Source organism: Hemiscyllium ocellatum, chromosome 14, assembly GCF_020745735.1.
Source record: "Hemiscyllium ocellatum isolate sHemOce1 chromosome 14, sHemOce1.pat.X.cur, whole genome shotgun sequence".
Taxonomy (NCBI): Eukaryota; Metazoa; Chordata; class Chondrichthyes; order Orectolobiformes; family Hemiscylliidae; genus Hemiscyllium; species Hemiscyllium ocellatum.
In genome coordinates, this window is record NC_083414.1 from 72,974,968 (window position 1) to 72,999,967 (window position 25,000).

Genomic DNA, 25,000 nt, shown 5'->3' on the forward strand with positions numbered 1-25,000 from the left:
GGAGAGAAGGAAGGAAGGAGTGAGGGGGTAGGGAGGAGGGAGGGGAGGAATGAAGGAAGGGGGGAAGGAAGGACTGACGGAGGGGGAAGGAAGGAGGGGAGGAAGGACTGAGGGAGGAGGGGGGTGGAAGGGGAGAAGGAAGGAGGGAGGGGAAGGAAGGGGGGGAGGGAGGGGTGAAGGGAAGGAGAGAGGGGGTTGAGGAAGGAGGCAGGGGTAAAAGGAAGGGGGGGAGAGAAGGAGGAAGGAAGGAGTGAGGGGGAAGGGAGGGGAGGAATGAAGGAAGGGGAGGAACGAAGGAAGGAGGAGGAAGGAAGGACTGAGGGAGGAGGAGGGGGGTTGGAAGGAGGGGGAGGGGGTAGGGAAGAGGGGGGTAGGAGGGAGGAAGGGTGGAGGGGGTGGGGAGGGGCAAGGAAGGAAGAGGGGGAGGAAGAACGGACAAAACTAGAAAGGCAACAAAGCTGAATGGGGTCGTGAGGGAAAAGAGAGAGAAAGGAAGGATTGGAAAGAGATGAAGGAGGAGGAATAGAGTGGGAGGTAGATCAACAAGCAGGAAAGAGATGGTGGGAGGTAGAGGTAAGGAGGGGATGACGTGGATGGAGAGAGGAGTGAAGGTAGAGGGTTGGGGGAGTAAGGGAGGGGAGGGAGTGCTGGTGGGTCACTGGCATAGAGAGGTGGAAAAAGTAATTGGGTGGGTTCAGGTCAGGACAGATGGAGAGAAAGAAAGGACAATGTCAAGGGTGTGTTAAAAAACACATGGGAACAGTGATGGGTGAGAGACCAAGGCAGGAGGTGGGTATGTAATAAAATAGAGAGAGAGAGAGAGACAAAGGAAAATGGGGATGCAGAGAGAGGGAGACAGAAAAAGGAAGCATGGAGAGGACCTGAGGTTGGGAGTGAAATGGGTGTTTAGAGGAATGTGGTTGGAAAGCTGAAATAGTGAGAGGTGAAGTGGAAACGAGTGATTGGAAAGGAAAATACCATGGTTGTGTTGAGAATGCAGAGTTCAGGAAGGAGCATGGTGTGGTAGTGGGCATGTGGAAAGGGGAGATTGTGTAGTGGATGGGGAAGAGCAGGCAGGAGCGAATGAGGGTAGTTTGTTATTTTAGGAAGCATGGGATGGAGAGAAAAAGGATGAAGAAGAGTAAGGGGAGAGCTGAGGAGGATGAGAAAGAAAGTGGGGAGTATGAGTGATGAAGGAAATGACAAATAGACCAGGGAAAAGAAGAGAGAGCAAGTGAGGTACAAGAATAGTAGGGAGAGACAAAAAGAGGCAAGAGAATGGGAAAGAGCTGAGCCAGAGATAGGGAGAGAGCTGGTGGAGGATAGAGCAGAGGGAAGGAAATAGGGGAAAAGAGGGAAATAGGGTGATAGAAACGTCCGTGAGCAAGTGAAAAGGGATGAGGAGACTGGGGAAGTGAACAGAGGAGCAATTGAGAGGAATGGGGGAGGTGGAAGGATAGCCGATGCTTGTTGGATGAGATACCACACCCATAAATATTCAGTCTCTCCACCATTGGTGCTCAAGAACAGCAGTGTATTCTGTTTGCAAAATGCACTACAGAAATTCACCAATGTTCCTTCACAACCACTATCATCTAGATGGACAAGGATAGCAGATACATGGAAACACCACTATTCCTTCAGTGTCATTGGATCAACTTCCAGAAACTCCCTTCCTAATAACATTGTGGGTGTACATACACCCAGTATTTGCAGCAGTTGAAGGCAGTTCACCAACACCTCAAGAGTAGCTTGGGATGAGCAATAAGTGCTGTCCCAACCAATTATGCTCAATCCTGTGAGTGCGTAATTTTTATAAAGTATGTTTGTACATTGCTGTTTATCACACAGACAAAGCTAGGCAGCTTTTTGTAGATGTCAGCAGTCAAGTGGCTGGACATGTACCTCTGCTACAACTGTGTACACCTACACTATATGCCAACTGCATATATGCCAGAGACACTTCATGTGCTTCCAACAGATAGCCAGGTCTCCTATTCAAAAGGGAGTAGTCCTCATTTAACTCCAGGGAGACAGACTTCAGACAGAGGATCTTGGCAGGTAAGTATAAAACCCTGGTTAGACCACACTTGGAATATTGTGTCCAGTTCTGGTCTCCTCTTTATAGGAAGGATGTAGATGCTTTAGAGAGGCTGCAGAGGATATTACCTGGATTGGAGTGCATGTCTTAGGAAGAGAGGTTGCGTGAGTTAGGGCTTTTCACACTGGCAAGAAGAAGGAAGAGAAGTGCATTGATGGAGGTATTCAAAGTAATGAGAGATATAGATTTTTTCCCAGGACAGAAATGGCTGTCACAAGGAGTCATAATTTTAAGATGATTGGAGGAAGGTATAAGGGAGATGTCAGATGTGGGTTCTTTATCCAGAGAGTGGTGGGTGTGTGGAATGCACAGTCAGTGGTGATAGTAGAGTCAGAGATATTTAAATAATTACTGGACAAGCACATGGACTGGAGTAAATCGAGGGGTGTGTAGATTAGGTTGATCTTAGATTAAGATAAATTCTCAGCACATCATGGGCCAAAGGGCCTGTTCTATGTTTGATAATTGTGTGAAGAAAAGTTGCTAGGCCTTAGACAGAAACTCTTGAAAGCTGCTAAGAATGACAGTCAATTTGTATCTAGTTCTAGGCACAACACTTAAGTATCTGAAGGGTGCTGAAAATATTTTGCAGCAATGAAAGGATGCGGAGCTTCAGTTATATGGATAGATTGGTGAATCTGGGCTTATTGGAGAAGAGATAATTAAGGGGAGACTTGATGGATAGAAATACAGTTTTCTCATTAGCACTGGGATTGTAAACCAGAAGATGTTAATTTGAAATAAGTGGCAAAAGGGGAAATGAGGGAAAGGTTTTTATGCAGAGAGCAGTTCTGATCTGAAATACACTGCCTGAAAATATGGTTGAAGCAGATTGATTCATGACTTTCAAAAGGCAATTTTTAAGCATCTGAAACAAATAACGTTGAAGACCTGTGAGGTTCTGCCATAGTGGTTAAAAACTGAGGTTCAAATCCTTTCTGTCCCAAGTGTGTCATGATCTGAAGAGGTTGATTAACAATATCTACAAGTGAAAATTAACCTTGGGTAAGCCCCCTCAGGACAGAACAGGAAGAGGAATCATTGGAAGAAGGAGATTAACAATATTAAATACTCATCAGAGGTGCCTAAAGAGTTGGAGCTTGGGTGGTTTAATCTAGAAAAAAACCAGGAAATGGCACTTGTAGTGTGACATCAGTGTCCCAACCTCTGGGTCAGAAGGAACGGGTTCAAGTCTCACCCACCAGCAGTCATGTGCCTGACAGGTTGAATAAAAATAAATGAGATGCAGGAAATGGAGTGGATTAGCTGAACTGTTCTTGCAGAAAACTGGGACTAGGGCTTCCTTCTGTGATGTAACTACTCTATACTTCTATTATCCCATTGCTACTTTAATGATTTATGTTACTGCATCTTTGTGAATCACTGCAGAGGGTATCTGTAAGTTCAGTACTCAAATATATACAGTAATGCACTGTGTCGACAGAACATTTACAGAGGTAAAGCATTCAGTAACAACTTGTACTGGCACTGTGACTGTTTGATTTTCAGCTTTGAATATCTATCCCTGAATTGTGTTTTGTCCATGAAAGTTAGCATGCAGTTCCAGTACAAAGACAGATTGTACCAGTTCAAGAGTACAGCAGCCTGTAATGGAATACAATGATTGCATTTTGTGGCTGTTGGAAAAGGGAGGAGCTAGCTTGTGATATACCCCACACCACCAAAAATATTAAAAGTTCAAAATTTGGCAGGAGTAGTAACAGAGTTATGGGCAGGTACATCACATGAACTAGCACTTCCAGGTAGTCATGAAATTTTGCTGCATAGATAAAAGGATTTGTCATAGTAATAAAAAAAACTTTGCTATGTTATTTTAATGCCAACATGGACTCAAAACTATATAATGAAAACTTATTTCAGGTATTCAACTACTAAACATTAGTGACTCTTATTCTGCGTAATATATTACAAAGCATGGAATAGTATAATTGATTCACATGAGCAAAGCCATGGAAAATTTGATTGACATGTGGCCTATAAATTTCCTTAGAGTGGTTACAGACAAGTGCAGCAGAAAACTTGTCTTCACAGGTGGTGTTTCTACTAATATTCTGGATGAGTCCCTTTTTTGATGTTCAAAAAAATTAAAGCTATTTTCTTCATTCTTTTTAAAGGAAAACCTAACAGAATTGAAGAGGAGGAGCTGTTATGGAAAAAATGATGTTCAAAGTTTAAAGAATGTAGGAGATAGATGTTCAGTGATAACATTGACTATCATGTTTCAAAATCGGAGATTTCTTTCATTACTGGTGGAATGTGCTGTACCAATAAGAGATCGTAATGAAATTATTCAGTGAAAGGAGATGAATTGAGGATTATTTCACTCAGCAAGTTGTAAAGCACAGGTAGGGATTGTAATCATGCAGAATTTCCAAGAACTACTTTCAGTTAAAATGATGGAATGACATTGGCTTTGGAGAACAATTCTAGAAACCATTGATTTAGCAGGGGGCGGTGTTGGATGGGGTTGCGGGCGGGGGGCAGGGCTCGTGCGATGTATGCTGTGTGTGTCCTGAATGGGGAGCGGACTTAACAGAAAGCTCCGAGCCCCAGGTGAAAGGCATTTAATCAATTAGCCAAATAATCAGTTATCTAAACAAAATAGTGCCTGCCCGGCTCGGATAATCGAGGTTCCTCTGTACATGTTCGTCTATAGGATACGTTAGAGGTACATTATACTCCCAAAAGTCTGTCTGAATTGGTAATCTCTTCCTTTTCACCCCCAGACTTTCCCACCATCCCTGTTCCCGCCTTCCTAGTCTGGGAGAAACTGGATTATTTCTCAGTAATAAGAATGTTGATGCGATAAGTGAAGTTAGACCAAAAGGGATAAAGCCAGATACGTGTCAAACATGATATGGACAAGATTGTTGCAGCTGAATTCCTCAACTAACAAGGAAGACTGTTGCAGGTCGTTAAAGCAAATATGGTAATATACCTCCTGCTACATACTTTGAATCCGAATTAAACATGTATGTTGCAAAATAGCCAAAAGAATTTGTGTTGTAAAAGAAATCCCAAGACTGCAATTGTCCAAGATTCTGATATTTTGAGCATGTTTCATTGCTTCATCATTGATAACTGTATCTTCAAATGCCTGGCCCTAAAGTATAGACATATTTCCCAGTCTTTCTTCTCGTTTTTCAAGTCAAGTCCTAAAACCAAGCACAAAGGGACTCAGGAGTCCTACTTCAGGATTAAAATGCAGGTTGATTTGGTGGTTAAGAATGCAAATGTTATATTGGCACTCAGTTTAACAGCGAGAATACAAAAACATGGGAGCTTTAACAGGAATGATCCTGGGATTGAGAGGCTTGTCAGAAAAGGAGCAGTTAAGGATTTGGTCTATACTCAGTGTAGTTTAGAAGAATGAGGAGGAATCTCATTGAAAGTTACAGAATACTGAGAGTCCTTGATAGAATGGAGGTGGAGAAGTTATTTCCATGAGGGAAGCCTAGGAACCGAGGGCACAGTCTCTGAGTGAAGCGATGACATTTTAGAACTGAGATAAAGAGGAATTTCTTCGTCCAGACAGTGGTTAATCTGTGGAACTCGTTGTGCAGAGGGTTGTGAAGGTCAAGTCATTGAGTGTAGTTAAGGCAGAGATAGATTTTCGGTTAGAAAAGGGATCAAGGGTTACAGGAAGAAGGAAGAGAATGGTGTTGACAAACATATCAGCCATGAGCGAATGATGGAGCAGACTTGATGGGCTGAACGACCTAATTCTCCTATATTGTACAGCCTTGTAAATAAATATTTGAAAACCATATGACTTAAGAACTCCCCACCTATGTTCGGGACACCACCCATGCCCTCCATCTCCTCCATGATTTTCGCTTCCCCAGTCCCCAACGCCTTATCTTCACCATGGACATCCAGTCCCTGTACACCTCCATCCCCCATCACGAAGGACTCAAAGCCCTCCACTTCTTCCTTTCCCGCCGTACCAACCAGTACCCTTCCACTGACACCCTCCTTTGACTGACTGAACAGGTCCCCACCCTGAACAACTTCTCTTTCCAATCCTCCCACTTCCTCCAAACCAAAGGAGTAGCCATGGGCACCCGCATGGGCCCCAGTTATGCCTGCCTCTTTGTAGGATATGTGGAACAGTCCATCTTCTGCAGCTACACTGGCACCACTCCCCACCTTTTCCTCTGCTACATCGATGACTGTATCAGCGCTGCCTCGTGCTCCCACGAGGAGGTTGAATAGTTCATCCACTTTACCAACACCTTCCACCCTGACCTCAGATTTACCTGGACCATCTCAGACTCCTCCCTCCCCTTCCTACACCTTTCCATTTCTATCTCAGGCGACCGAATCAACACGGACATTTACTATAAACCGACCGACTCCTACAGCTACCTAGACTGTACCTCCTCCCACCCTGCCCCCTGCAAAAACGCCATCCCATAATCCCAATTCCTTCGTCTCCGCCGCATCTGCTCCCAGGAGGACCAGTTCCAATACCATACAACCCAGATAGCGTCCTTCTTCAAAGACCGCAATTTCCCCCCAGACGTGATCGACGATGCCCTCCACCGCATCTCCTCCATTTCCCGCTCCTCCGCCCTTGAGCCCCGCCCCTCCAATCGCCACCAGGACAGAACCCCACTGGTCCTCACCCACCACACCACCAACATCCATATACATCGTATCATCCGTCGTCATTTCTGCCACCGCCAAACGGACCCCACCACCAGAGATATATTTCCATCCCCTCCCTATCAGCGTTCCGAAAAGACCACTCCCTCCATGACTCCCTCGTCAGATCCACACTCCTCACCAACCCAACCTCCACTCGCGGCACCTTCCTCTGCAACCGCAAGAAATGCAAAACCTGCGCCCACACCTCCCCCCTTACTTCCCTCCAAGGCCACAAGGGATCCTTCCATATCCGCCACAAATTCACCTGCACCTCCACACACATGGTTTACCTCATCCGCTGCACCCGATGTAGCCTCCTATACATTGGGGAGACAGGCCGCCTACTTGCGGAACGTTTCAGAGAACACCTCTGGGACACCCGCACCAACCAACCCAACCACCCCGTGGCTCAACACTTAACGCCCACTCCACCAAGGACACGCAGGTCCTTGGACTCATCCATCGCCAGATCATAACAACACGACAGCTAGAGGAAGAGCGCCTCATCTTCCGCCTAGGAATCCTCCAACCACACGGGATGAACTCAGATTTCTCCAGTTTCCACATTTCCCCTCCCCCCACCTTGTCTCAGTCAAATCCCTCGAACTCAGCATCGCCTTCCTAACCTGCAATCTTCTTCCTGACCTCTCTGCCCCCACTCCGGCCTATCATCCTCACCCGGACCTCCTTCCACCTATTGCATTTCCAATGCCCCTCCCCCAAGTCCTTCCTCCCTACCTTTTATCTTAGCCTGCTGGACACACTTTCCTCATTCCTGAAGAAGGGCTCATGCCCGAAACGTCGATTCTCCTGCTTCTTGGATGCTGCCTGACCTGCTGTGCTTTTCCAGCAACACATTTTCAGCTCTGATCTCGAGCATCTGCAGTCCTCACTTTCTCCTCGAAAATTTGTTTTTGGCAGGTTAAGTGTAATGTAAGATCCAGATGCTCATGCTGTTTACTGTTCACAGATTTGCTAATGTTATTCAGACATGATTAGATATTCAAGAAGGAATTTTGTCCCAGGCAGGTTGGGCAGAGTTAATTTCTGATTTGAATCCTCCTCAAATCAACACATTTCTGGATAAACTGGGATAAATTGAAGATTGAACAAATAACCTGCTCAACAGGAAATTGCATAATTTAAACCTAATAAGACTACAAGAAATAGGAACAGGATTGGGCTTTTTGATCCTTCTGCCACTTAGTGGGATCATGGCTAGTCCAACATTCCTCATCCAGTTTCCTATATTTTCCCAATCTCGATGTAAGCCTTAAATATTCACAAATTCTCTGCCCACATAACTTTAAGTGGGAAGGAGATCCAAAGATCCTCAATCCTCTGAGTGAAGAAATTCTTCTTCAGCTCAGTCTTAAATTGACACCCCTTTATTCTGAGACCACTCTGGTCCTAGACTCTCACGAGGGGAAATATATCAGCATTTAGCCTGTCTAGCCCTTTAAGAATTTTACATTTTTCCATGAGATCATCCGATTCTTCTAAACTCCAGTTTTGATTCCATATCTAATTAGCCTTAGCTGGTAAGGCAATTCCTCCTCATATCAGCAATCGTCCTAGTGAACATTCTCTGAACTTTCTTCAATGAAACAATATCTTTCCTCAAATACAGGGACCAAACTGTCCACAGTGCTCCAGAGGGTTCAGCAGCACCTTGTGCAAATGCAGTAAGACCTCCCTACTCTCACTCCAACCCCCTTGAAATAAGGGCTAACATTAGCCTACCTGTACAGCTGCTGCACCTGTGCACTAGTTTTGTGTTTCATGACAAGTACCTCCAAGTCTTTCTGCAGTTTGTGTCCGTTTAATTAATTCTGTTCTTTTGTTTTACATTATGCCTTTCCACCTATTTTTGTCTTGTGCAAATTTGGCTAGCATTTGTTTCGTTTCTCCAAATCATTTCTATATATGTCCTAGGAGTGATTCCTTATGCCTTTCCACCTATTTTTGTCTTGTGCAAATTTGGCTAGCATTTGTTTCGTTTCTCCAAATCATTTCTATATATGTCCTAGGAGTGATTCCTGTAGAATCCTATTGGTTACAAGTTGCCAACCTGAAAAAAGGTCATCCCAATCAAATAATCAAATTCTTTTCTCTGATATTTTAATACAGACTTTGGTCTTTATTTTGAATATATTAATATCTCTCAAAATAGCAGTAAGAACAAATGGGCAAGTCTGCACAAGTTCACATGTCTTTGTGAATGGATAATAAGGTTAGATTGAAGGTGACAGCACATTAGTCAAAGAAGGCCTAAAAAGTTATGAACAAAGTCTGATTGGACTTAAGTTACAGATCAGTAATAACATGAGCACTTACTAAGGGAAACTATTCAGATATGTGGAGAATTAAAAGCATTACATAATTTATTTCTAATTCCAAATTAATTGTCCAAGTGGCCTTTAAAGCCTGATAATGATTAAGATTTGCAGTGAGTTTCCAGGGACTCTGGTGAATGCAAGTGCACTCGAGGCTTTCAAGAGGAGATTGAATCATTTGAAAGGGAGGAATGAATCACAGATATGGGCAGAGGTATAGTAATAATGCCAAATGAATTCCTCATCTGAAGTGGTGGCACAAACATAAGCTGAAGGGTCTTTTTCTGTGCTGTGCTCTGAGAGATATAAACCTGCACATTTTAAAAATAGGAGGTAAAAATAATGACTGCAGATGCTGGAAACCAGATTCTGGATTAGTAGTGCTGGAAGAGCACAGCAGTTCAGGCAGCATCCAAAGTGCAGCGAAAATGACATTTTGGGCAAAAGCCCTTCATCAGGAATAAAGGCAGTGAGCCTGAAGCGTGGAGAGATCAGCTAGAGGAGGGTGGGGGTGGGGAGAAAGCAGCATAGAGCACAATGGGTGAGTGAGGGAGGGGATGAAGGTGATAGGTCAGGGAGGAGAGGGTGGAGTGGATAGGTGGAAAAGGAGACAGGCAAGTCCAGACAAGTCATGGGTTAGGAACTAGGATGAGGTGGGGAAGGGGAAATGAGGAAACTGTTGAAATCCACATTGATGCCCTGGGGTTGAAGTATTCCGAGGTGGAAGATGAGGCGTTCTTCTTCCAGGCGTCTGGTGGTGAGGGAGCGGCGGTGAAGGACCTCCATGTCCTCGACAGAGTGGGAGAGGGTGTTGAAATGTTGGGCCACGGGGCGGTGTGGTTGATTGGTGCGGGTGTCCCGGAGATGTTCCCTCAAGCGCTCTGCTAGAAGGCGCCCAGATCCCCAATGTAGAGGAGACTGCATCGGAAGCAACGGATACAATGAATGATATTAGTGGATGTGCAGGTAAAACTTTGATGGATGTGGAAGGCTCCTTTAGGGCCTTGGATGGAGGTGTGGGCACAGGTTTTACAGTTCCTGCGGTGGCAGGGGAAAGTGCCAGGATGGGAGGGTGCGTTGTAGGGACCTGACCAGGTAGTCACGGAGGGAACGGTCTTTGCAGAAGGCGGAAAGGGGTGGGGTGGGAAATATATTCCTGGTGGTGGGGTCTTTTTGGAGGTGGCGGAAATGTGGGCGGATTATTTGGTTTATGCGAAGGTTTGTAGGGTGGAAGGTGAGCACCAGGTGCGTTCTGTCCTTGTTATGGTTGGAGGGGTGGGGTCTGAGGGCGGAGGTGCGGGATGTGGACGAGATGGGTTGGAGGGCATCTTTAACCACGTGGGAAGGGAAATTGCGGTCTCTAACGAAGGAGGCCATCTGGTGTGTTCTATGGTGGAACTGGTCCTCCTGGGAGCAGATACGGGGGAGGCAGAGGAATTGGGAGTACGGGATGGCATTTTTGCAAGAGGTAGGGTGGCAAGAGGTGTAATCCAGGTAGCTGTGGGAGTCGGTGGGTTTGTAAAAATGTCAGTGTCAAGTTGGTCGTTATTAATGGAGATGGAGAGGTCCAGAAAGGGGAGGGAGGTGTCAGAGATGGTCCAGGTAAATTTAAGGTCAGGGTGGAATGTGTTGGTGAAGTTGATGAATTGCTCAACCTCTTTGCGGGAGCACGAGGTGGCGCCAATGCAGTCATCAATGTAGCAGAGGAAGAGATGGGGAGTGGTAGTGGTGTAATCACGGAAGATCAACTGTTTTACGTAGCCAACAAAGAGACAGGCATAGCTGGGGCCCATACGTGTGCCCATGGCTACCCCTTTGGACTGGAGGAAGTGGGAGGATTCAAAGGAGAAATTGTTAAGGGTGAGGACCAGTTTGGCCAAACGAATGAGAGTGTCGGTGGAAGGGTACTGTTGGGGACGTCTGGAGAGGAAAAAAACGGAGGGCTTGGAGGCCCTGGTCATGGCGGATGGAGGTGTAGAGGGATTGGATATCAAAAATAGTTATTTTGGATTTTATTTTATCAAAGGATTATCTCCAGAATCAAGAGGAAGAGGTATTATGGAAAAATGGATCTTCAAAATCAGATGATGGTCAGGTAGAAATTTGTGGCTGAAATGAATATAACATTTGTGAATTATTGAGTTGAATTAGCTTTATTCTCACATATACTTAGATGAGTACAATGAAAAGTTTACAAGTCACCAGACAATTACCATCTTAGGTACTGATTCTTCAGTACAAATTCTTAGGAAAAAGAAATAGAAAAATAAAGAAACTTTAAAAAGTGCAGCATTACAGACCTAAAGAAGTACAAAATCACAGTAAATTAGAAAAATAAAGAAACAGAAATAATAGTCCTTCCACAGTAGAATCCTTCACCATGGAGACAAGCCCTTTGGCCCAAGCTGGTTCATGTTGACCAACATGTTCTTCCACATTATCCCCATTTCTCTGTACTTGACCCATATCTTTCTAAACCCTTCCTATCCATGTATTCGTCCACATGCCTTTTAAATGTTGTTAATGTATTCACCTCAACCACGTCCACTGGCAGCTAATCCTATATGTGTACCACTCTCTATGTAAAATAAAACATCCCTCAGATTCCCTTTTATTCTTTCCCCTGTAACTTTAAACTGATGCCCTCTAGTCCTCAATTCCCCAACCCTGGGAAAAAGAAAGTTTGAGAGAAATTAGACCATATCATGGCTCTGGATTGGAAAACGTGATGTCCCCCCACCCCTAGGAATCCCAGGTTAGACCCCCCACGAAGCTGAAATATCTCCTCTACCTTCACTCTATCCAGGACTCTCAGTATTCTGTAACTTTCAATGAGATTCCTCCTCATAGACCAACACCAAAACTGCTTCAAAGAGATCTAGAGCGATGCCAATGAAAAGTGACATCAAAAGGAGTCCCAGGCTGCCGCTGACACTGCCAACAAGAGTCCCAGTCCAGTTATTGGAATCCTGGGCCCAGACCCACCTTGTCTTCAAAACTGCCACTGAATCAACCTAGTCGAAGGACCCACCAGGACATAGAATGGTGAGGTTCACAGCGCATTCTCTGCTGCACCAGCCTCTGGGAGCTTCCTTCCTTACCTGAAGCTGCCACAAGAAGTTAGGATGACCGTGATGTTAGGAAAGAAATATTTAAAAAGGGTGTAGCAAGCCTGGTGATATAAGCAGATGGGCTAGGAGCCTGAACACTTCATACTCAATTTGCACCTTGAGACTCCAGCCAATTAGATTGTGAAAGGGAAAGATTTAAAAGGGACCTGAGGGATAACTTCTTCATGGGGAAGACATGTGGAATGAACGAGCTGCCAAAGGAAGTGTTGCCAAGACAGGTACAATTACAACAGTTAAAACGCACTTGAATATATGAAAAGGAAAGGTTTAGAGAAATATGGGCCAAATGCTGGCGAATGCGACTAAGACAGATTGGGATGGCTGGCCAGAGCAGATAACTTGGATGAAGGGTCTGTTTACATGCTGTACAGCTGTAATTTAGTAGTTGAGTAATACTGGTTGTATTTTCTTCGAACCCGCAGCAAGATATTTCCAATTTAGGCATGAAAAATCTGGAATAATTAGCTTAAAGGTTAAATGGTAAATAAGCAGTGCCAGATATTTAGTGTTATTTTACTCATAAAGCCTTAATTTGCTGAGAGCAGTAAATCATTGTTGACTCAAAAAGTAGAGGATGGTATCAAGTTGAAAGTTTAGGCACACAAAGTGTGGAGATTATGGTAGGCCAGAGGCAGAAAATTTTAGAAACCTGTTAAGTAAGATTTAATAATGGCAAAAAACAAATTTAAAAAATGAACAATCACTTTTTTTTAAAAGGCAGTAAGAACATGACGTATTTACCTAGTGAATCAGCAGCCTCCATTTCAGCAGCAGGAGTTGAGGGAGCGCAAGCCAGGGGACGGCCAGGAAGGTAAATTTGAATATATAATACTTACCTTGTCAGTCAAAAGGGATAGTGGAGCAAGGTAAAACAGGTGGGGGAGTGGCATTGCAAATCAGGGACATTATCACTGCGGAAAGGGAGGTTGACTAGGAGGGTTTCTCTATAGAGTCAGTATGGGTGGAAGTCAGAAACAGGACAGGAGCAGTCCCTTTATTGGGAGTCTTCTACAGGCTCCCTCCTCCTCCTCCCCCCCACCCCCCCCCCCCCCCCCCCCCCCCCCCTCAAATAGCAACAGAGATGTGGAGGAGCAGATTTGGAGGCAGATTTTGGAAAGGTGCACAACTGACAGGGTTGTTGTCATGGGTGACTTTAACTTCCCCAATATTGATTGGAATCTCCTTAGATCAAATAGTTTGGATGGAGAAGTTCTGGTCAGGAAGTGTTCCTAACTCAATATGTAGATAGGCCAACCTAAGGGGAGGACATTAGATTTGATGCTTGGCAACAAACTAGACCAGGTGTCCAATCTCTCAATGGGAGAGCATTTTGATGATAGTGATCACAACTCCCTGACCTTTTACTACAGTCATGGAGAGGGATAGGAGCAGATGGTATGGGAAAGTAGTTAATTGAGGGAGGGTGAATTTCACTGGTATTAGACAGGAACTGGGACATCTAAATTGGGAACGCATGTTTTCAGGGAAATGCACAACTAAAATGTGGAGGTTGTTTAGGAAGCACGTACTGATAGTACTGGACATATTTGTCCCATTGAGGCAGGGAAGGGATTAAGTTGAAAGAACCGAGGGTGATAAGGTTTAAAATCACACAACATCAGGTTATACTCCTACACGTTTATTTGGAAGCTCTAGCTTTTGGAGCACTGCTCCTTCATCAGGTGGTTGTCCACCTGATGATGGAGCAGCGGTCTGAAAGCTAGTGCTTCCAAATAAGCCTGGTGTTGTGATTTTTAATTTTGTAGACCCCGGCACCTCCAAATCGTGGCTGACAAGGGCTGTGGAGCATCTAGCGAAGAAAAAGAAGGAAGATTGCTTAAAGTTGAGGAAGCAAAGATCAGATAGGGCTTTAGAGGGTTACAAGGTAGCCAGGAAGGAACTGAAGAATGGGCTTAGGCGAGCTAGAAGTGAGCATGAAAAAGTTTTAATGTGTAGGATTAAGGAAAACCCCAAGGCATTCTATATTTATGTGAGGAACAATAGGATGGCCAGATTGAGGGTGGGGCTGAACAGGGATAGTGGAGGGAATTTGTGTCTGGATTCGAAGGAGGTAGTGGAGTTCCTTAATGAATAGTTTGCTTCAGTATTCACAAGTGAGGGGTACCTTGATGTTTGTGAGGACAGCGTGAACAGACTGGTATGCTTGAACAGGTTGATTTTAGGCAGGAGGATATGCTGAAAATTTTGAATAACATAAGGATGGATATACTCAAGGTTACTACAGGAAGCAAGGAAAGAGATTGTTGCACCTTTTGCATCCTTACTGTCTACTGAACTGGTGCCAGATGATTGGATAGTAGCAAATGTTATTCCGCTGTTCAAGAAAGGAAATAGGGGTAATCCTGGGAATTACAGATCAGTCAGTCTAATGTCAATGGTGAGCAAACTATTGGTGAGGATACTGTCAGACAGAATTTATGATTATTTGGAAAAGCATAATTTGATTAGAAATAGTGAGCATGGCTTTGTGAGAGGTAGTTCATGCCTCACAGGCCTTATTGAATTCTTTGAGGATGTGCCAAAGCACCTTGAAGGTAGGGCAGTGAATGTGGATTTTAGCAAGGCATGTGAGAAGGTAGGCTCATTCAATAAGTAAGAACGCATGAGATAAAGGGAAATTTGGCTGTCTGGAAACAGAATTGGCTAGCCCATAGAATACGGAGGGTAGTAGTTAAAGGAAAGTATTCAGGCTGGAGCTCGGTTACCAGTGTGTTCCACAGGGGTCTGTTCTGGGACTTCTGCTCTTTATGATTTTTATAAATTACTTAGTTGGGGAAGTGGACGGGTGCATTAGTAAGTTTTCTGATGACACAAGGGTTGGTGGAATTGTGTATAGTGTGGAGGGCTTTTGTAGGTTGCAATGGGGCATTGACAGGATACAGAACTGGGCTGAGAAGTGGCAGATGAAGTTCAACCTGGAAAAATGGGAAGTGATTCATTTGGAAGGTCGAATTTGTATCCAGATGACAGGGTAGAAGGCAGGATTCTTGGCAGTGTGGAGGAACAGAGTGTACGTCCAAACCCATAGATTCCTCAAAGTTGCCACCCAAGTTCAACTTGGGATTAAGAAGGGTTGTTAAGAAGGCATATGTTGTGTTGGTTTTCATTCACAGGGCAATTGAGTTTAAGAGCCATGAGGTTATGCTGCAGCTCTAATAAGCACTGGTTAGTCCATACTTGGAATATTGTCTTCATTTCTGGTTGTCTCATTATAGGAAGGATGTGGAAGCTTTAGAGAGGGTGCAGAGGGACAATGGAGCTCCTGGACTGGAGGGCATGTTTTCTGAAGAAAGATTAGATTAGATTACTTACAGTGTGGATACAGGCCCTTCTGCCCAACAAGTCCACACCGACCCGCCGAAGCGCAACCCACCCATACCCCTACATTTACCCCTTACCTAACACTACGGGCAATTTAGCATGGCCAATTCACCTGATCCGCACATCTTTGGACTGTGGGAGGAAACCGGAGCACCCGGAGGAAACCCACGCAGACACGTGCAAACATGCAAACTCCACACAGTCAGTCGCCTGAGTCGGGAATTGAACCCGGGTCTCAGGCACTGTGAGACAGCAGTGCTAACCACTGTGCCACCGTGCCGCCCACAAGGCAGTCCACAAAGGTTGAGGAAACTAGGGCATTTCTCATCAGAATGAAGAAGGTTGAGAGGTGACTTGATAGAGGTGTACAAGATGAGAGGCATAGTGTGGATAGCCAGAGACTTTTTTCCCAGGGTGGAAATGGCTATCATGAGGGGGCATAATTTAAGGTGATTGGAGGAAGGTTTTGGGGAGATGTCAGAGATGTCTTTATACAGAGTGGTGTGTGCATGGAATGCTCTGCCACTGTGGTAGTTGAGTCAGATACGTTAGGGACATTTAAGCAACTCTTTGATAGGAACATGGATGATAGTACAATGGAGGGTATGTAGGTTAGTTTGATTTTAGGATTAAAAGGTCGGCACAACATCAAGGGCCAAAGGGCCTGTACAGTGTTGTACTGTTTATGTTCTGTGAGTTGAAGTAAACATTGCTTCCTCAGAAGCTAAGCTTGGAAAATTTATAATGTTGGTCATGTAAATGGCAGAGAATTTTAAAACTGTGTGCTAAATCCTACTTCCATTTTGGCTTAAGTGTGAATCACGTCAAGTTTGTTGCAGGAATTAGGATGTGCAAATTGTTTGCAGTTGCTGCCCTAAGGGGAAAATTACTCTACTCAATGTCTGCCCCATCTTTCCAGAAGAACTTGTCAGTCAGTGGATATTTGTCCTAAAGCCAGCATCTAAAGAGGTTGAGCCATCTTTGAACGCCTGCTGCTTCATAGAGGAACACTGGCATTTGGCAACTATCCTCCAAACATTAAGGAGAAATAATGGGGAAGGAGAGGCTGGCACCGCGTTTCTCTTTAGACAGACCTGGAGCTGGATGAGATAGTGCAGTGAAGAGGTATTTTATTTCTGGAAGATTGTCTGGTGGAAAAGCCTCTTTAGACAATGCCAGCCTGGTCAGACAGTGCAACTGGGTCAATGACATCTTTGGATTGTCATGACTGGGTTGCATTGCTGAAAAGTCAACGACCTCTTCTCCATCAAGGTAAGTGCCCACTGCTACCTCAGATAAACTCCATCCCTGCTATTGCACCCACCTGCCACTAATACCCACACTCTGACACCTCATCTGTTGTATACATCTACTCTCACTTGCTCACTCATCATCCATCCTCTCACACCATTGATCCTGAATGCTGTGCACACTACCTCCTCACACCTCAACACCTTACCCCCACTCCCAGTTCACCAATACAAACATCTGTATCATCCACTTGCACATTTCTCATTTATTCCCTTTATATCATTGCCGGAGAAAATATCCCAAAGCTGGATGATTAACACCAAACAGCTGGAGGGGTGTGTGACATCCATGTCTTCATTTCATATGAGAAGAGAATCTTCGTCCTTGCAGGAGACGACCAGGACGGCACCTGCAGGGATGCTGGAACTTTCAAGTACTGGCAAACAAATACGCACCACTTGTAATTCCGCTGCAATGCTGATTTTGACCAGAGTTCATTACAGGAAGGATGTGATTACACTGGAGGGAGTGCAAGGAAAATTCACCAGAATGTTGCCTGCACTGAAGCAGTTCAGTTGTGACGGGAGGCTGAATTAGCTCGGGTTGTTTTCTTTGGAGCAGAAAAGGCTGAGGGGGCACGTGGACAGGATGGATAGGAAGCAGCTGCCCATCTTATTTGAAAGGTGAGTAGCAATAGACAATAAATTTAAAGGCAGAAGGTTTAGAGAGGATTAGAGAAAAAAAATTCAGACAGTGGTGGAAATCTGGAATGCACTAGAAGGGTAGTAGATACAGGAAACGTCAACTTTTTAAAATGTACTTGGATGAATACTCAAAAATGTCATAATATTCAAGGCTGTGGGCCAAGTGCTGAAGGGTGGGATTAATGTAGATAGGTTGATGAAGCCTTGAACAGTTGAAGGACCTGCTCTGTACTGTACGACGTAATGTCACTTTTATGCATTACAAGTACACTGACACATTGGCAGAGATCCAGCTGCTTCCCTCAGCGGACAGTCATTAACTCCACGCAAAGATGATGCTCACATCCAGGAAGGAAGTATGGTACCAGCACCCCTACCAGCCCCATTAGTGTCACCTCAGTGGAGTTCATACCAGTGTTCAGTGTGTTATTGGAGGCTGCTGAAATTGGTAGGTAACCCTGTGGTCTTGGCACTGTCAAATTTAGTACAGATACACAGGGTGGATTTGGAACAGCAACCGGGTGTGTGGCACACAATGGCTCTCATTGCTCAAAAACTGGAGTAGTGCAGCAGCTTCCCTGAACAATTTGATGGCTGCCATCAAGAGATTGGCTCTCATTGGAGAGTTGTGCAAGCCTGCACTCCACCATCCCAGTCCAGATGTCTTCTCACACAAAGACAGGGTGGTACTCAGGAAGCTACCTAGTATGGTGACGAAAACAAACCTTCCAAATTAGGGAGCTAACGTACATCCAGAATCTCAACCTGAGCTGCAAATCTTCTCAAAACTCGCTGGTGGACTATATTCTAAGCTCTTCTTTTCACAAAAGAAAACAAAATCGCAAACAAAAGGGAGTGAGTCTAAGTATCTGTCATAGGGAAAATGTTGGAATCCATTGTCAAGAAAGGAACAGCAGAACATTTAGGAACAGGAGTGAGCCATTCAGCCCTCATGCCTATTCCATCATTTATTGAAATCATTGCTGATCTTTGATTCATATCCCTTAATACCTTCTTCTAACTAAAATTTATCTCTTTCAGATTTGAAATTAACAACCAATCTAGCATCAACTGCAGTTTGTGGATGAGAGTTCCAAACCTCCTCCACCCTTCATGCCTAAAGTGCTTCCAACCATCTCTCCCGAAAGGTCAGGCCCTAATTTTTAAACTATGCCCTGTACTTCTAGAATCCCCAACCAATGGAAATAGTCTATCTATCCTCCCTTTCCATGTTAATATCATTCAGACAACCCATGAAGTCTAGGTATCATTCTTGTAAATCTGCATTGTGCTCACTGCAAGACATTTTGTCCTTCCAAAGGGGTGATGCCCAAATCTGCTCTCAATACTTCAAATGGGGTCAAACCAGGTATAGCTGCGGCATGACATCTGCATCCTTATACTCCAGTCAACTATATATAAAAGCCAGCATTCCACTAGTTTCCTGGATTATTTTCTGCAACTGTTTGTGGCTTTTTAAAGATCTATGCACCTGAACCCCCAAATTTCTTTGGACATCCACTGTCTTTAACTTCATTCCATCCAGAAAGTACCCTGACCTAACCTTTTTTCAGTCCAAAATCGGTATTCTCAGATTTGCTTAAATTGAAGATCACTGTTTAGCCCACTCGCTTAATCTATCAATGTCCCTTTGTAATTTTTTGCTATCATGTACAGTAGCTACAATGCCACCTAATTTGGTGTTGTCAGCAAATTTGCAAAAATGACATTCTTTGCTATTATCCAAGTTGTTAGTAATATGAATTTAGATGCCTTATTCCAATCAAGGAGGATACAAAGAAATTGTGTTTGACAAAGTTATTAAAGCTCTTCTAGGATGTAGCGAACAATGTGAATGAAGAGGAACCAGTAATATATCGGATAAGGTGCCACATCAAAGATTATTGCATGAGTTAAGAGTGCATGTTATAGGTTGTGGGGTGGCATTAGCACAGGAAATAGGCAAATAAACAAAAAATCAAAAGGTAGAATCTTAAAGGAGTGTGGGTGATGTGAGCTGCAGCAAAATGTGAAAAATGTGGTCATGCCCATCTTGATGTCGAGATGTCTCACTCCACTTTTTATGGTTTTCACAAACGACGGCGTGAGATTCCCATTCGCAGAGATGTCAATTCACAAGGATTAATGAGTGTTAAACACCTTAACACCACGAATAGCCTCTTATTCTCATCTTTCCAAACTTGTCAAACAAGCTCAACATTGGGAAAACTTGACGAGGAAATCAGACTGGGTTGCACCAAACTACTTCCACGCTGGCTTAGGTTAAACCACAGCTCGGCATGATACATGGACACTGCCAGACTCATTACTTCTCCATAGTCAGCCCAAACATCACCATAAGATCTGAAAACACGTGCTTGAATTGTAGAGTGCACCAACAACTTTCATTGAAAAGTTGAACTGAGGATACTTTGCGCACAGGGGAGACACCCAAATTGCACACTGGACTAAGCTGCGGCTCTAATAGCTTGTTCACTTCATGCTTATGTTCTTGCTCATAGAATCCTGCTTTGCCTTGCCTTGAGTAGATCCAGTGAACTAGGCAGTCTTTGTTTTAGTTTCTGGATTAGTGGTGCTGGAAGAGCACTGCACTTCAGGTAGCATCTGAGGAGCAATCTTTGTTTTAGTGCCTAAAGTGAGGGATGTTCCTATTACTGTCTTGTCTAAATGGTGTTTGTGATGATTACAGATATACAAAGTGAAGTCAAAATGTTTGTATATGTAAACACGCATCAAATTCAAATCTTCAGACATGGGAATATTCTCAGGAATATTTCTATTTTGGCATAAAATTGACAGCTAAAATGTTTTGGCTGTACTGTACATAAATACAGTCTGTACTTGCTCTGAAATGCAAATCAACACTATTTTATTCTTAAGGGAAACTATTGATTAGACATTTTGCCAATAATATTGATGCAAGTGAGACTGTTGCCTTTCCCTTAATCTTTTATTACAGGTCTACAGACATAAGGTTTGGTACCTGAAAATGCAGAAGATTGATAACAGATATTGTGCCAATTTTTGTAAGGGCACAATTGAATTTGTATTAATTACAGAAGAATAAAGTAACTCAAGACTTATTGCTAATAGGTTTAAAGGAAGCATGATCAATCTCTAAATGACTTAAGGCTGATGGACTGTTGTCACTTCCCATTTCTCCTTATAAACAATAAAAGAACTGCAGATGCTGGAAATCAGAAACAAAAACAGAAATTTCTGGAAAAACTCAACAGGTCAGGTAGCATCTGTGGAGAGAAAGCAGGGATTCAAGATGGCAGGACACAGTAGGTCTGAGTCTGCTGAGCTCTGCCTAGGACCCAGACAAAGTAGGGTTTCTACCTTCCGCTCACTTTTTAAACTATTAACAATAGGTTTTTCCCAGCTGCTTTAGTCATTTAGCACTAAACTTTAGCAGTTTGGTACATTATAAAATGACTAAAGGTAAAGGATCACGGAGTTTGCAACTGGCAGGGACCACCACCACCCCCCACCCTCCGTGACCGCTGCTGAATCTTCCGTGGGTCAGGTCCGGGCTCTGAACAGCAGATTGACGGCCTCGATGAGGAGGAAGGCCAGCTTGTTGACGTTTTGGAGCAATGGCTCCCACAACTGCTGAAGCTGGAGTCTGGATTAGGCCCGGTGCGGGTTGAGTGGGCCCACTGGGTTACTGTGCCCAGGCCTGGGTCAGACCAGCACCCCCGCCCGGTCATCGTGTGACTCCAACACTACAGGGAAAAGCAAACATTGCTGGAGGCCTTCAGAGCTTTGGGGAAGTATCCCCAAGCTATGGTATACAAGGAATCCAAGATAATGCTGTTCCAGGACTTCTCACCGGTTGTGGTAGGCAAGAGGAAGGCATTTGACGGGGTAAAGAAGTGTCTGAGGGATTTAAATATTCAGTATTCCGGCAACATTGCATTTCAGCCATGGACAGTTTGTGTATAACTTCGGATCGCCGGAAAAAGCAGAAGAACTTTTGGATGCTCTCACATAGACTGAAGGACTTGGACTGTATGGACAATTATTTTATTTTACCCCCTTTTTCCTCCTCCTCCCCCCTCCCCTCCCCTTTTCTCTTTTTCATCCTTCCTTGGGGCTTCTTTCTTTTAACTCTTGTTTCGGGCATAGGCCCTTCTTCAGGATCGAAACGTCAAATCTCCTGTTCCTTGGATGCTGCCTGACCTGCTGCGCTTTTCCAGCAACACATTTTCAGCTCTGATCTCCAGCATCTGCAGACCTCACTTTCTCCTGGTTTATCTGGTTGTTGAGCGATATTTTTGAGTTTTCCTTTAATATTTGATGGGATTGTAATTTTATATATTTTATTTCATCTTGCTGCTTTGTTAAGAACACCTAAAGTAATAATATGGAGGGGGGTGAGTTGTTTGCCCACTTTTAGCTTCTGTATTAAAAACCATTGGTATTTTTTAATTTTATTTTGCAATATCTGGGCCGAGGGAATGGTTCTAGTTGGAAGGAGTTGTGGTGGGATTAGTGGATGGTAGGAGTGTCCCCTGTGGACAAGGGGGAAAGTCTTCTTTTAGTTATGTCTTATGTTATTATTTCTTAGGAGTAGTTCTTAGTAGTTTTGATTTAGTCGTTTCTAAGGTTGCAGTTTTGAATTTATGTGAATTGTTTACGGTCTCTACTTAATGCTTTTTTACTGGGGTTCTTCCTTCTGGGGTGTTTCAAGCTTTCTTGAACGATCATGGCTAGCCATTCGTTTAAATGATGCACCTGAAATGTTAAAGGGAGCCACTCGTCAATTAAAAGGAAAAAGATACTATCATGCCTTAAAAAAGAGAGGGTTGAAGGTGTCTCCTTTTTACAGGAGACACATCTACTTGGTAAGGAGCATTCGAAGCTGCAGCAGGGAGGATTTGATCAGGTGTTCTTTTCATTTTTCAATTTGAAAAGGAGGGGAGTGGCCATTCGTATCCAGAAGAATCTTCTGTTCCAAATGTTTAGCCAGATAAAAGAGGAGTCCGAATGGTTTATAATACTTAAAACTCTAATATATGGAGAGGATTACAGGATTTTGAATGTATATTGCCCCCCGGCACATCCTTTTAAATTCATAATAGATGCACTCTCCAAGTTGATGACCCTCAGGGTGCATCACATAATTGTCGGGGGAGATTTTAATTCTATTATCAATCCAGAGGTGGACAGGATACCTAGGAACTCTGTGGCTATATCTCTGAGATCTAGGCAGTTGGCTGATCTGAATAGGGAGTTGGGACTGGTAGATGTGTGAAGGTATCTTCGCCCTGAGGGTAGAGATTTACCAGAATCGATTTTTTTTTGTCACTTTGACCTTTCTGAATTCAATATTGTCTTGTAAAATAGGGAATATAGCTATTCCCAATCATGCAACAGTGCGTATGGAGGTCGAGACTGGTGGTGACAAGATGGGTTCCCGGTATTGGTGTATGGACCCTTTCCTACTGAGTTTATAGAATACTTCTGGCAGATATTTAAAGCTTTCTGGGACATTAACTTGGGTATGACCAGTGACCGCTAAGGCATATGCGCGCGGCTTGATCATGTCATATTCTGCAACCTGGAAAAGACAAAAGGGAGGACAACAGCGTCTGCTTGAGGCTCGCCTAAAGGCAGCTGAGTCAGCGTATGTTGATAGGTCGTCCATTACTAAATTACAGTGGATTACAGCCCTCAGGGTTACTTTGAATACCGCACTTACTCAAACAGCAAAGAGGGAGATACTCTTTGCAAAGCAGACATTATTTGAGCATGGCATCTAACATACCTTGCCAGAAAGAAACAGGCTCACCAGTCTATTGCATCTATTAAAGAAGGCGCTGGTACTTTGACTTGTGATTCCAAAAAGTGATTTAGAAAGTTCTGTTTTGAGCTCTGTGAGGATAGAGCGAGGAAGATGGAGTCTTTTTAAAAAAAATTTGGTCCTTCCGGGCGTAACCCCAGAGCAAGTGTCTCCTTTGAATGCCCTCCTGGCAACTCAGGAAGTGCAGGAGGCGATGAGGCAGCTCCAGAGCGGTAAAGGGCCTGGGCCAGACAGATTTCAGGTTGAGTTCTATAAAGAGTTTATAGATGAATTGGTCAGACCACTTATAGATATGTATGACTATTCATATAGTCAGGGTAGTCTCCCGCCCTCTGAGAGAAGCAAATATCTCTCTCATTCTTAAGAAAGGAAAAGCCCAGATGACTATACTTCATACAGATCTATATCCTTATTGAATGTGGTCTTTAAAATCCTCTCAAAAATGCTGGCATTAAGACTGGAGAGAGTTTTACCATTTATTATAAAAGAGGATCAAACAGGGTTTATTAAGGGTTGCAGATCTACTAATAATATCAGAATAGTATTAAGTGTGTTACAAGTCTGCCAGCAAGAACAATACCGGGATTAGTAATCTCCCTCGATGTGGAGAAAGCAAGCCAACCAGTTGGAATGGCCATACCTTTTTTTATACTATGGAGCGGTTTGGCATTGGAGAGGTTTTTACCAAATGGGTCGCTCTGTTATATAACGACCCAAAAGCAGTGGTGATTACCAACGGCATAAGATTGGATAGTTTTAGTGTTGGTAGAGGTTATCGTCAAGGATGCCCTCTCTCACCACTACTACTTACATTAGTGATCGACCGGCTGGCAGAAGTTGTCCAAACTGACCCCAATATAACGGCCCCGGAGGTAGGATCAGGCAAGCATAAAATTACTCTTTATGCGGATGACGTCCTTCTTTTCTTAAAATGATCCTTCGACATCTGTGCCCCACTTAATTCAAATGGTTAATTTATTTGGTATGTTTTCAGGGTACAAAATTAATTTTACGAAATCAGAGGCAATGTCGCTAGGTGATCTTACAGCATATCCAATTTTCTGGATGGATCCTACTTCCCCTTTTGGTGGTCACTGGGAGGTTTTCTCTATTTAGGTATTTTTATTACCCCAGTATTTGGTCAGCTACATAAAGCTAATTATAAGCATTTATTAGAGAAAATAAGGCAGGACCTCCAATTTTGGGAAGATATCCCAATATCCTGGTTAAGAAGAACAGCTTTGGTAAAGATGAATATTCTCCCTCGCCTATTATACCCCATGAGAATGCTTCCTTTGATCTTGCCAAGACAGGCGCAGCGTCAGCTTTATGGTTGACTTGGTTCTTTTATTTGGGCGGCATGGTGGCATAGTGGTTAGCACTGCCTGCCTCACAGCGCCAAAGACCCGGGTTCAATTCCCGCCTCGGGCAACTGTCTGTGTGGAGTTTACACATTCTCCCCATGTCTGCGTGGGTTTCCTCCGGGTGCTCCGGTTTCCTACTAGTCCAAAGATGTGCAGGTTAGGTGAATTGGCCATGCTAAATTGCCCGTAGTGTTAGATGAAGGGGTAAATGTAAGGGAATGGGTCTGGGTGGGTTGCTCTTCGGAGGGTCGGTGTGGACTTGTTGGGCCG

At 43.9% G+C, this 25,000-nt stretch overlaps 1 long non-coding RNA gene across 1 annotated transcript in view; it reads left to right on the forward strand.

Moving 5' to 3' along the window:
• Positions 1–25,000, forward strand: part of LOC132822182 (uncharacterized) — an 81,262-nt gene that overhangs the window by 53,224 nt on the left and 3,038 nt on the right. Inside the window, exons 2-3 of the long non-coding RNA XR_009645412.1 lie at positions 4,237–4,467; positions 4,849–5,051. This is a non-coding gene — a long non-coding RNA (uncharacterized LOC132822182). The remainder of the gene's footprint in view (positions 1–4,236; positions 4,468–4,848; positions 5,052–25,000) is intronic.